Consider the following 11,856-nt stretch of genomic DNA (forward strand, 5'->3'; position numbering starts at 1 on the left):
TGAAAAGTATATCACGTGACAAGGTGTAGTCCCGTCTATCTTGCCTTAGGGTTTTCATGTAAGTGATAGAAAGGAAAAACCCTCGTGATAGAAAGGCTAACCCCTCGTGATAGAAAGACAAAACCCTCGTGATAGAATTCGTAAACCATCCGCGACCTTTGTACACATAACAAGTACACTAGACTTCGCGCGCGGTGTCCGCAACCCCTCCAACCACCCAAGGACGTTCACTATGCGCATCGTATAAACACATGCAAAATCATCGCACTAGCGCACAGCAGGCATACGTTTACGTGGCATGGTGATCGAGCGCTCCTCCGTGATTTGAAGTGAGCTGGATCAAAGATCGTACACTTTGCAATTAGAATTTCTTAGGATCCTGAAGCAGAGACAAATCTCAGCATGTTGAAAATATCGAATTAAAAACACGAGCGACGGGAAACTGGATGTATACTGTAATCTTCTGCCAAGATTTTATGCAGGAGCTCGCCGAAGGCCCTGTGACTGTGAGTGAGTACAATGTACCGTGCGTACTGGGTAGTACGAAATGCACGAAAACCATGCCAGCAAGCGCAGGCTGTGGCCTGATTTTAGGGCTAACGTTTAGGCCTAACAGTTAGAATTTACTTCTTATTTGCCTAGCCCTAGATCTTGGTTAAGTCTTAAACGATGAGGTATATGAAACAAATATTAACTGCTCTGTATTCGGATGATGGTGGAAATTATCACTCCCTCGGTGCTTTTCATACCGACCCTTCGATCACCCCTCGGCTAACGCCTCGGGGTGATAGAAGGGTCGGTATGAAAAGCACCTCGGGAATGATAATTTCCACCATCATCCTCATGAGCAGTCAATATTTGTATACTATCCATCTTGGAATTTTCCATGTGTTAAACTTCGAGTGTTATAAAGAAGAATGAGGCTCAAATACACCATCTGTAGTTCCAACACGAAGGTTTTTATTCACAATATGCGGATAAAATCTACTTGTTGGACCTACAGATGTCGTATTTGACATTCATTCTTCTTATGTATAATACATATATATATATATAGAGAGAGAGAGAGAGAGAGAGAGAGGAGAGAGAGAGAGAGGCGGTTAATAATAGGTGTTATAGGCCTACTCTGTTTTCTCACACAGCCACCAAAGATGACGTTATACCACTTTTATCTGACGATTTTGTTTCGCTGTATTTCTTCAAGCCCGAGCATCTCCTGTGACTAGTGGTAATTGTTAACCTTGTAGACCAAAATACGCATTTCATAGAAGGCATTATCCGATCGACACTGACTTCATGGTACACTCTAAAAACAGATTGGTTAAAAAATCAACCAATCCCATTGGTTAACCCGATATTGGTTGTTTCAGCCATTACATTGGTTATAAACTAACCAATTCGTTGGTCAACCAAACCAATGTAATTGGTTAGGCTATATTGGTTGTTTCAGTCATTATATTGGTTATAAACTGACCAATTCGTTGGTCAACCAGTAACCAATGTAATTGGTTAGGCTATATTGGTTGTTTCAGCCATTATATTGGTTATAAACTGACCAATTCGTTGGTCAATCAGTAACCAATGTAATCGGTTAGGCTAGCTATTCGGGTATAGGGCCTGTAACCAATCCACATTGGTTGCCGCGCTCACAGTCATGCAGTTATCTTATTTCTTTATCATTTTTTTTTTTTTTTTTTTTTTAGTTGTAAGCGACATTTCCTGTTGTTTTGCAGAGTTTGTTTTAAATAGTTTAACCATAAGGCCGGTTTATGCATCTCACAGTAAAAAAAAAAGAAAAACAACAACAACAACCCTCTCAGTAAGTTTTGCATAAAACTTTGTCTCGCTGGAAGTGAGGAAGTGGGTCACCTGACTGGACCCACGCGGTCGGCCATTCCTGAATAACCTATACGAGCACGATATCAAAAGATGCTTCATACTTGACCTACTTCGATTTTCTTACAGAAAATTGTAAGAAAGTTGTGAAAATAAGACGCTTCTATTCAAAAATGGTTAAACATATCAACTTAATTGGAACTTAATTCATTCATACGAGAATTTAGTGCAGATCGATAATGAGACAATGCATTAGTTACATATTATGCATGATTGCATTGACAAAATACAATTATAGGCCGAAAATGAAATTAAATGAATAAAATGAACTTGTGTGTGTGTGTGTGTGTGTGTGCGCGCGCAATTGTGTGCGGGAATAAAGGGCGTTTTTTTTTTTTTAGTTTGAACATAATTTCTGTTAGTTCTTATATCGACCATGCATCTCCATTACGAGACCATGTAAAAATAACAAAATGTGATTCCAGTTGGAGCTTGATTTTTGTCGGGTTTTTTTATTATATCAATCATGCATTTTCATTTAGAGAGTATGGCCCGAATTCACGAAGGTGGTACAACTGAAACCATGGTTTAAACCATGGACAAAAACCATGGAGCGCCAAGTGTCGCATGGAATATTTCGTTACGAAATCAGTCATTTCGTCGATGAAATGATTATTTTGTAACGAAATGACAATATTTTGTAACTAAATGAACATTTCTTCGACGAAATGGTAATTTCGTTAACGAAACGGTCATTTTGTCGACGAAATGACCAATTTCGCAACGAAATATTCCGTGCGACACTTGGCGCTCCATGGTTTTTGTCCCTAGTTTAAACCATGGTTTTATTTGTACCACCTTCGTGAATTCGGGCCAATATGTACAAAATAACTTAAACATCGAATATCAAAGCCTACATTTTTTTCAACTTTCATATTTCCATACGACATAAATTTTGCTTGTCTAAATATGTGTGTTTTGGTCATAAAGACGTCTTTAAGACGCCATAAAGTCGTCGACATACGTTTTGCTTCTATATCGATCATGAATATTCATGAGAGATGATCTGATATGCAAAAGCTGTTGTCAAAAAGTAAATACATTAATCTATAAGGTATTCATATTGACTTCGATCTTAAAATGTGTAGAAAAATTGTATACTTAATTGTGATATTCATTATTCAAATTTCAACTTGTGTTTCAGGAAATATTTTCATATTTCAGCTGGCCTGATAAGAATGGAGTATATTTCAGTAACCATGCCTTCAATCATTAAAATTTTTCGTGGGTATATAAACCATGGGTTGCATTGGGATTGTACTAGGTGTTTCAAAAAACATTTCCCACTTTTGATCATAAATATTTCAAAAACTATTCATTTGATAAAACTGTCATTGACATGAGTAATAGCTGGATAGTGTGCAATTTGGTTGGAGGTAATTTGCACGTGAAAGCATAAATCAGTTTCATTAAATCTAAGATTGACTTTGAAGTAAGGTTTCAGATTTTGGTCAAATTTTAACCCTCTGTACAAAAATTGAACTTCGCACAGGAACCAATGATGTGTATAGGAGTGTGTGCTGACAATGGCCCTGAACAATGGACATGCCTGAACCACCTGTTGACTAGGCGTCAGTCTGGCGCTCCCTGGCACATGGATGCTTAATCAATCATTCATGTGGATTGCCCTGGGCACTGCTAGTCTGAATTCATGCACGGTAAAGTGCTTGCAAACACCACATTTCATTCCAGCTGGCAAACATTTTCAAATTTTGCTTCTGACATATCACCAAATTTGGGATATAGATAAGCATAAATAAGTTCCTCATTTCAATACAACTGTCTACTAATTGGTAATAATCTGACAAATTTTTCGCTTTTTCAATAAAAGAGATAATTTTTGGTAAAGAGTTCAGCAGCATTTATCATTTGGGCGATTTGTTTCAGAGTAGATTTATTCAAGGCTCCATATACACAAGTGTATACTCTAATTGATTTTCTTTACTTCCTGTCACCACGTTTACGATAGAACAGAAGGTATTCATTGTAATTTTGTTTTTCAGAAGTAGGGAGAGCACTGACGCGACTTAACGACAGTATCGTCAGGCGTTTGACTTTACACAGATACTGCCAGAGGCTGAATAAAGACTAGCTGTGATAGTGGAATTTCTCATGAATGAATAATGAAGCATTCAAACCCTGGTCATTGTTCAGGACCATTGTCAGGGTGTTAACCACACACTCCCATACACACCCATTGACCCCTGTGCAAAGTGAAATTTTGTACAGAGGGTTGAAAATAGAGCAAAGTCTGGAACCTAACTGTGAAATTAATCATGGATTTCATGAAACTTATTTATGCTTTCATATTTAAACCACCTTCAACCAAATTGTACACTATTCAGCTATCACTCATATTAATTACAGTGTTATCCGATATATAGTTTTTGAATTATTAAGAATAAAATGTGGGAAATGTTTTTTGAAACACCTAGTAGTTAGGAATAGGACATATAGTCCAGTCAAAATAGGGTTTCACCCACCACTAATTGCAACAGTACGAATTCCACTGCAGTGCAACTTGTTATGGGCTCCTAAACACCATACTAAAAGTCCCAAGAAATCCAATGGGGTAAAGTGGCTAAATTTGCATAATATGCAAATTAGCTCCCATAATGATAAAAATACAGTGTTTCCATGAAAACTATGCTTCTAGGTTTCAGATTGGAAAACCGAAAGTGTTTAACCTATGTTTACAATGTCAGCTAGTGCGATGCAAACATTTCCATGGACATGATCTGGGCCTCATTTGCATAATATGCAAATTAGCTCCCCGTAATGAAAAAAAGGCAGTGTTTCCATGAAAACTGTACTTCTAGGTTTCAGATTGAAACACCAAAAGTGTTGAAACTTATGTTTTCAATGTAAGTTAGTGCGATGCAAACATTCCATGTACATATTCTGGGCCTCATTTGCATAATGTGCAAATTAGCTCCAATAATGATAAAATACAGTGTTTCCATGAAAACTATGCTTCTAGGTTTCAAATTGGAACACCTAAAGTGTTGAAACATATGTTTGCAATGTAAGTTAGTGCGATGCAAACATTTCCATGTACATATTCTGGGCCTCATTTGCATAATATGCAAATTAGCTCCAATAATGATAAAAATACAGTATTTCCATGAAAACTATTCTTCTAGGTTTCAGATTGGAGCACCCAAAGTGTTGAAACATATGTTTGCAATGTAAGTTAGTGCGATGCAAACATTCCCATGTACATATTCTGGGCCTCATTTGCATAATATGCAAATTAGTTCCAATAATGATAAAAATACAATGTTTCCATGAAAACTCTGCTTCTAGGTTTCAGATTGGAACACCGAAAGTGTTGAAACATATGTTTGCAATGTCACTTAGAGCGATGCAAACAATTCCATGTTCATAATCTGGGCCTAATTTGCATAATATGCAAAGGGTACTGAGCCAACGGAATATTCAAATGCACCAAAGTGCCCGATATGAGCATATCAAGAGTGTTCATATGTGATATTTCAGTTTCCCTTCACCAAAAACAAACTTTTCAGCATTAGAAACCTATAGCATGAATAATTTTAAGCGAATAATAGTTTGTTATCAGACAGATAATGATAGCTTATCCATTAATTACGTAGAATCAAAATACGAATATAAACAACTGTCAACATCTATAGCTAACTTGTCCAATTTTGTAATTAATGAACTCTATTTGGAGAGTTGCTTATTCGAACCTGGATGATTCAGCTCTTGCACCCTTGAGGGTTTTGAGATATTGAAGATAGCACAGTCACAGGAAACTCTGTGGGTAGTGACCAAAGTTACCCCTATCGATCATATCCCCACGGCCATTTGCAAAACATGCATCAACCAACGCGATTTCCGTTGTTCTAAGCGTACAAGATTTTTTTAAGTCGTTTGGCCGTCTAGCAAAGACTATTTCCATGAAAGTATATCTTTAAAAAGTGGTGCACATGAGTCAAAGCGACTCGGAGGGAGGTACCCGAATTTATCCCTATACCCTCTCAGCCCGGTACAAAACACAGTATATACACGTGAATACAGCTGTTTGAAGCGAAAAAACAAACAAACAACCCTCTATAACGTCCTTTTCGTTTCATTTCCATTAAATTTCAGTGGAAGTTATAGAATAATTATTGTTCTACAATATCTATGAGATGAAAAGGTGAAATCCTAAAAGCAATGAAAAACATGCAGTATATACAACAGCGAAAAAATGTTCCATGGGTACATGCCTCTGAAAAGTTCTTCCGCCTGACAGTCTAGCACATACTCTTTTATTTTCATAAACTGCAATTCAGGTAATACAGGAGACGTTGCTTTACAATATCTATATTGTCAAAAAGTTGGACATTCAAAGGCAAGCCCTTGGGAAGTGCCCAAATCACCAGTACCTTGACCTTCGTGGTCCCAAAACAGGTTAACCAAACTTGCATTATATGCCAAAGCAAATTCAGTTGTACATGCACGTAGAAAGTCGTTTTGCCGGGTTGTAAATAAAAACACTTTACTTTTCATGATTTTTAAATGGTAGAGACACTGCTTTATAATATTCATATAGTCAAAGGGGTGCACAATCAAAGGCCACCGAATGGGATGTGTTCAAATCATCCAACCCCCAGGGCAATATAGGAAACATGCACTATCATTTAGCACGAATATGTTTCAATTTTCCAACGGTTGTACAGCAAGTGCCCTATTGTTTTCAAGAAATTCAACATAATTAAAAGAAGAAAAATTGCTCTATCTTAACTTTATTGTCAAAAGGGTGAACATTTCAAAGCAATCCCTTGGGAAGTGTCCAAAATTACACCTCCGCTCAAGCCCCGTAATTACAACACACGGATACTATGAACGCAAATACTGACGTTCTTTGGTGCATGGTCTTAGAAGTAGTTCCGGCAATACAGCTACACACTTTTATATCGATGAATGTCGTGGAAATGATAGAAGAAGCATTGCTTCACAATATCTATTCAGTGAGAGGATGCACATTAGATTCCAATCCTGTGGGATGTGCCCCAAAGTACCCCACCCTCACGGCAATATAGAAAACATTGAATATCATTAACGCGAATATACTATAATGTTCCAAACGTACATGTTTCAAACTTCGATCATGCCATGCAGCATGGGCACTTTTGTTTTCAAAAATACATTGTAGTTAATAGAGGAGACATCCCTTAACAATATCCACATTCTCAAAAGGGTGAAAGTTAAAGGACAATCCCTTGGGAATGGTCCAAAATTACGCCTACGCTCACGCACCCTTAAGACAAAACACAGATATCAGCAAAGCAAACACCATTGTTCTAGCGTGGATGGTTTTAAAAGTAGTCCCAGCAATACAGAAAATACACTATTTATCAATGAAAAGTCATGGAAATGATAGAAGAGGCTTAACTTTACAAGATCTATACAGTGAAGAGGATGCACATTAAATGGCAACCCTGTGAGATGTGCCAAAAATATTCATCCCTCACGGCAACTTAGAAAACATATATCATACAACGCGAATATATATATGTTCCAAACGTACATGTTTTCAAAATTCCATCGTGCTGAATAGCAAAGGCACTTTTGTTTCCAAGAAATGCAACTAATTAATAGAGGAGACATTGCTCTACAATAACTATATTGTCAAGAGGGTAAACATTCAAAAGTAATCCCTTGGGAAGTGTCCAAATTCACATCTACGCTCACGCCCTCTTATTACAAAACACAGATATTAGCAACGCAAATACCGTTGTTCTAGCGTGAATTGTTGTAAAAGTAGTTCCGGCAATACATCAAATACAATTTTCATCGATGACAAGTTATGAAAATGATAGAAGAAACTTAACTTTACAAGATCTATACACTTAAAGAGGGTGCGCATCAAACGGCAACCCTGTGGGATGTGCCAAAAATACTCCACCCTCACGGCAATATAGAAAACATATAACATCATATAACGCGAATATATATGTTCCAAACGTACATGTTTTCGAAATTCCATCGTGCCGTATAGCAAAGGCACTTTTGTTTCCCCCAAAAATGCAACTAATTAGTAGAGGAAACATTGCTCTACAATAACTACATTGTCAAAAAGGTGGACATGCAAAGGTAATCCCTGGGGAGGTGTCTATATTTACACCTACGCTCACGCCCTTTGTGTCAAGATACGGATATTAGCAACGCAAATGCAGTTGTTCTAGCGTGAATGGTTTTAAATGTAGGTCCAGCAATACAGCAAATACACTCTTATATAAATGAAAAGTCATGAATATGATAGCAGAAGATTTGCTTTACAAGATCTACACAATAAAGAGGGTGCTTATAGAAGGGCGACCCTGTGGCGTGTGCCCCCGAAATGCCCTTTATCCTCTTGGCAATATAGAAAACATATAATATCATATAACGCGAATATATATGTTCCAACAGTACATACTGTCAAAATTCGATCGTGCCTTATAGCAAGGGTATTTTTGTTTTCAAGAAATGCAATGTAATCAATACAGGAGACATTGCTTTACAATACTTATATAGTAAAAAGTGGTGCACATTTAAAGCGGCCCCTTGGGAGGCGCCCAAAGTTACCCCCTTAACCCCGCGTCCCCATATGCAAAACGTGCATTATCCCAACGTGACTACTGTTGTTATGAATGTACTCTTACAGTTACCGCTAATTTGCATTTTATGTAAATTATTTTTGTACGACCAATTTGAAAAGGCATCTATCGTGTTCATTGACCTACAAAATATAAGTTTATACATTTAAATCTTTAAAATTGGATAACGGGAAGCTGAGATCTGTCAATTTCCTCTCATTTCAGGTGCTAATTTGCATATTATGCAAATTTTACTATTTTGCCCCGCTGGATTTTTTGGGACTTTTAGTATGGTGTTCAGGAGGCCTCAACGACTTGCTCTGCAGTGAAATTCCTACTGTTGCATTTAGTGGTGGGTTACCCCCTAAAAATCGCTAGATTGACTGGACAAATAGACATAGATTCTACTCTACTAGGGTGTGTAGTATAGGTCATTTATATTCAATAGGCTAACATTACGTCATCGTTGGTTGTGCACTATAGTCTAGCTAAAGAGTACGATATGAAATTAGCCGTAAATATGACGTGTGGCACTCACCAGTCGTAGTTTTTTTATTCATGAAATATGGTTAAATCCCAATCAATATCACTGGTCCCTTCAACCAATGCGGATTGGTTGCATCATATATATAGCCTATACTAGATTAACCAATCTACGGTTAAACTAACCAATCCATGTTGGTTAAATGTGCAACCAATGTAGATTGGTTGATATTTGAACCAAACGAGATTGGTTACTGTTGGATTGGATGCACTATTCCTGTTGGTTACCATAATCTATTAGTCCGTGCAGCCCTGTTGCATTTATCATGGGCCGAGCATGGTTTAACAAAGAAACATGGAATGTATATCAGTTTCCTTAACCTACATCAAGTCATTCATTGTTTCAAACGAAATTAAGAAATTCCCTCGTGTCCATACATGTACTACAATCGTTCTTATTGACTCTGTTGTTTAAAATATAGGGCATCAACACTATTCAGTGATTGACAGTTTACTCACAAAGAAATCTGATTCAGTCTCCGCGCAAAATTCTCAGGGAAAATTCCATAACGTTCACACTTTGGGTTGCATAGTAAACTTACCTTCTCCATCGAAGCCACAGAACCCAGAACAGCAATTACAGTGTTGTGCACAAAGGGTGCAGTATCCCCGGGGCTTAGTGTTTTACCAATAACCGGTACTGCCGGAACGCGGGAACCTTAGTAATTGTATTTCCTCTCCAGACAGACAGTCTGGGAATAGGACAATCTATATAAAACAGAGTGACCATACGATTTGATGGCAATATCCGTCAAGTCGGGTTTGTCTACCAAATAGTCACGAATTTCACTCGGGAAGCGACAATAGTCGACCGATGCAACGCGGGGAAACAGTGTGAAGGATTAACTCTGACTGTAGAGGGCGATATGCTCGAGAACCGAGAAAGCCAAATGTCTGGAATTGGTATAAAATCATGCATTTAATAATAATAATTTATTCACTTATTTTATTGAGCGGTCAAATCATGCAAAGGCGTTTTTTTTTTTCTTCTTCTTCTTCTTTTCAGGCTGAAAAGCTTTGTCACATATTTTCAACTCCATTTACTTACTGACTGCCTATTAACTGTTGTGACAAAGAAGTGATTATTTCTTCAAGAGACAGGGAACAGCCATGTCCTTCTCATGTCGCTCGTTAATAAAATTATATCAGTTTTCGTATTTGCGTAATCAGACTGTCCTTCTAGACCTCATACAATTGGTATCGAGTGTGTATAAATGTCACCTTCTTATACCGATACTCATCTTTTACCGCATTCCATCAATAACATTGAATGATCAGGAATACACATGAGAATCCCTTTCAGAGATCTTTTAATGAGCTTTTAATGTGGTTTTAATGTTGTATCATTTGGCAGCATAAAAGGGGGAAATATCATACCAGTTTGAGCTTGCTCATTGATAATCAAAAATTCACGTTTTTCTCAGAACTGGGAAATTATGGATGTAGTATGTATACCTTTTGAAACCGAACTCTTCAAATGCCTACGTGTGGGACATAAAATGCAAAGTGAATGGGAAAACCTCCTTTTGACATGGACGCTATTATGTACTTACATTTGCTTGGATAATGATTATCTCTGCACCTACTCTAAAGAATATTATATTCTATGTAACTGCCTCTAATATTCAGTTGACTTCAGGGAGAGTGTAACAACATTATTGAGTCATTCTAGGACTAAGAAAGGAAAATATAGAATCTAGATACTTCTTTTATTTTCTTATTTTCATGACAGGATGTGCAGTTGGTCTTCAATTAATATTCCTCCTTCGAAAGAGTTCATTAAGCCAGACTACGAGTTATTTTCACTCAAAAAATCAAATGGATTCTGTACTATGCACCCTATAAAATATCGTCCCTTTAAATTTCATTATAAAACCTTTCATCTTCCAGTCAAAATGCAGTTTGTAGAATAATCCATACTCAATATCTGCAGATATTCATTTTTTTTTTTGCCAAACTGTATTTTTATTTTTTGATTATTTCTTTTCTTCATTTATTCTAGTATCTGGTACGATTTTGCGATGCAGTCAGAGATGTTCCATTTCCATATCGACGCACGTGCAACCCCGCCCTCTTGCAATCGTAGTTGACCCACTGCGGTCCAGATTCAAAGCAATAGTTCAAAGTTCACGCGGGATTCCCCATGACTCCAGCACTACCAAAAGGCAGTCCTGGTGTGCATTTACAAGTATACCATTTTGTACTTACGGTACAGGGACGCGACACAAATACAGGATACTGCCAATATGTTGTGTCACTTTTAATCTCACTGAATCTCCTCCATGATCCAAAGTCAAAGTAGGTATACACATAAATGTACGTAAGTGGGCCTATGAGCAATAAAGTGGATTCAAAAGTAATATTTTGTTACTATTTATGTCATTTATTTAAGGGTTATCTTTATCATAATTGATATATATATGAATACTATCCATCTTGGAATTTTCCACGTGTTAAACTTCGATTGTTATAAAGAAGAATGAGGCTCAAATACACCATCTGTAGTTCCAACACGAAGGTTTTTATTCACAATATGTGGATAAAATCTACTTGTTGGACCTACAGATGGCGTATTTTACATTCATTCTTCTTATGTATGATATATATATATATATATATATATATATATATATATATATATGAGGAGAGAGAGAGAGAGAGAGGCGGTTCATAGTAGGTGTTATAGGCCTACTCTGTTTTCTCACACAGCCACCAAAGATGACGTTATACCACTTTTATCTGACGATTTTGTTTCGCTGTATTTCTTCAAGCCCGAACATCTCCTGTGACTAGTGGTAATTGTTAACCTTGTAGACCAAAATACGCATTT

This window comes from Diadema setosum, chromosome 3, assembly GCF_964275005.1.
Source record: "Diadema setosum chromosome 3, eeDiaSeto1, whole genome shotgun sequence".
Taxonomy (NCBI): Eukaryota; Metazoa; Echinodermata; class Echinoidea; order Diadematoida; family Diadematidae; genus Diadema; species Diadema setosum.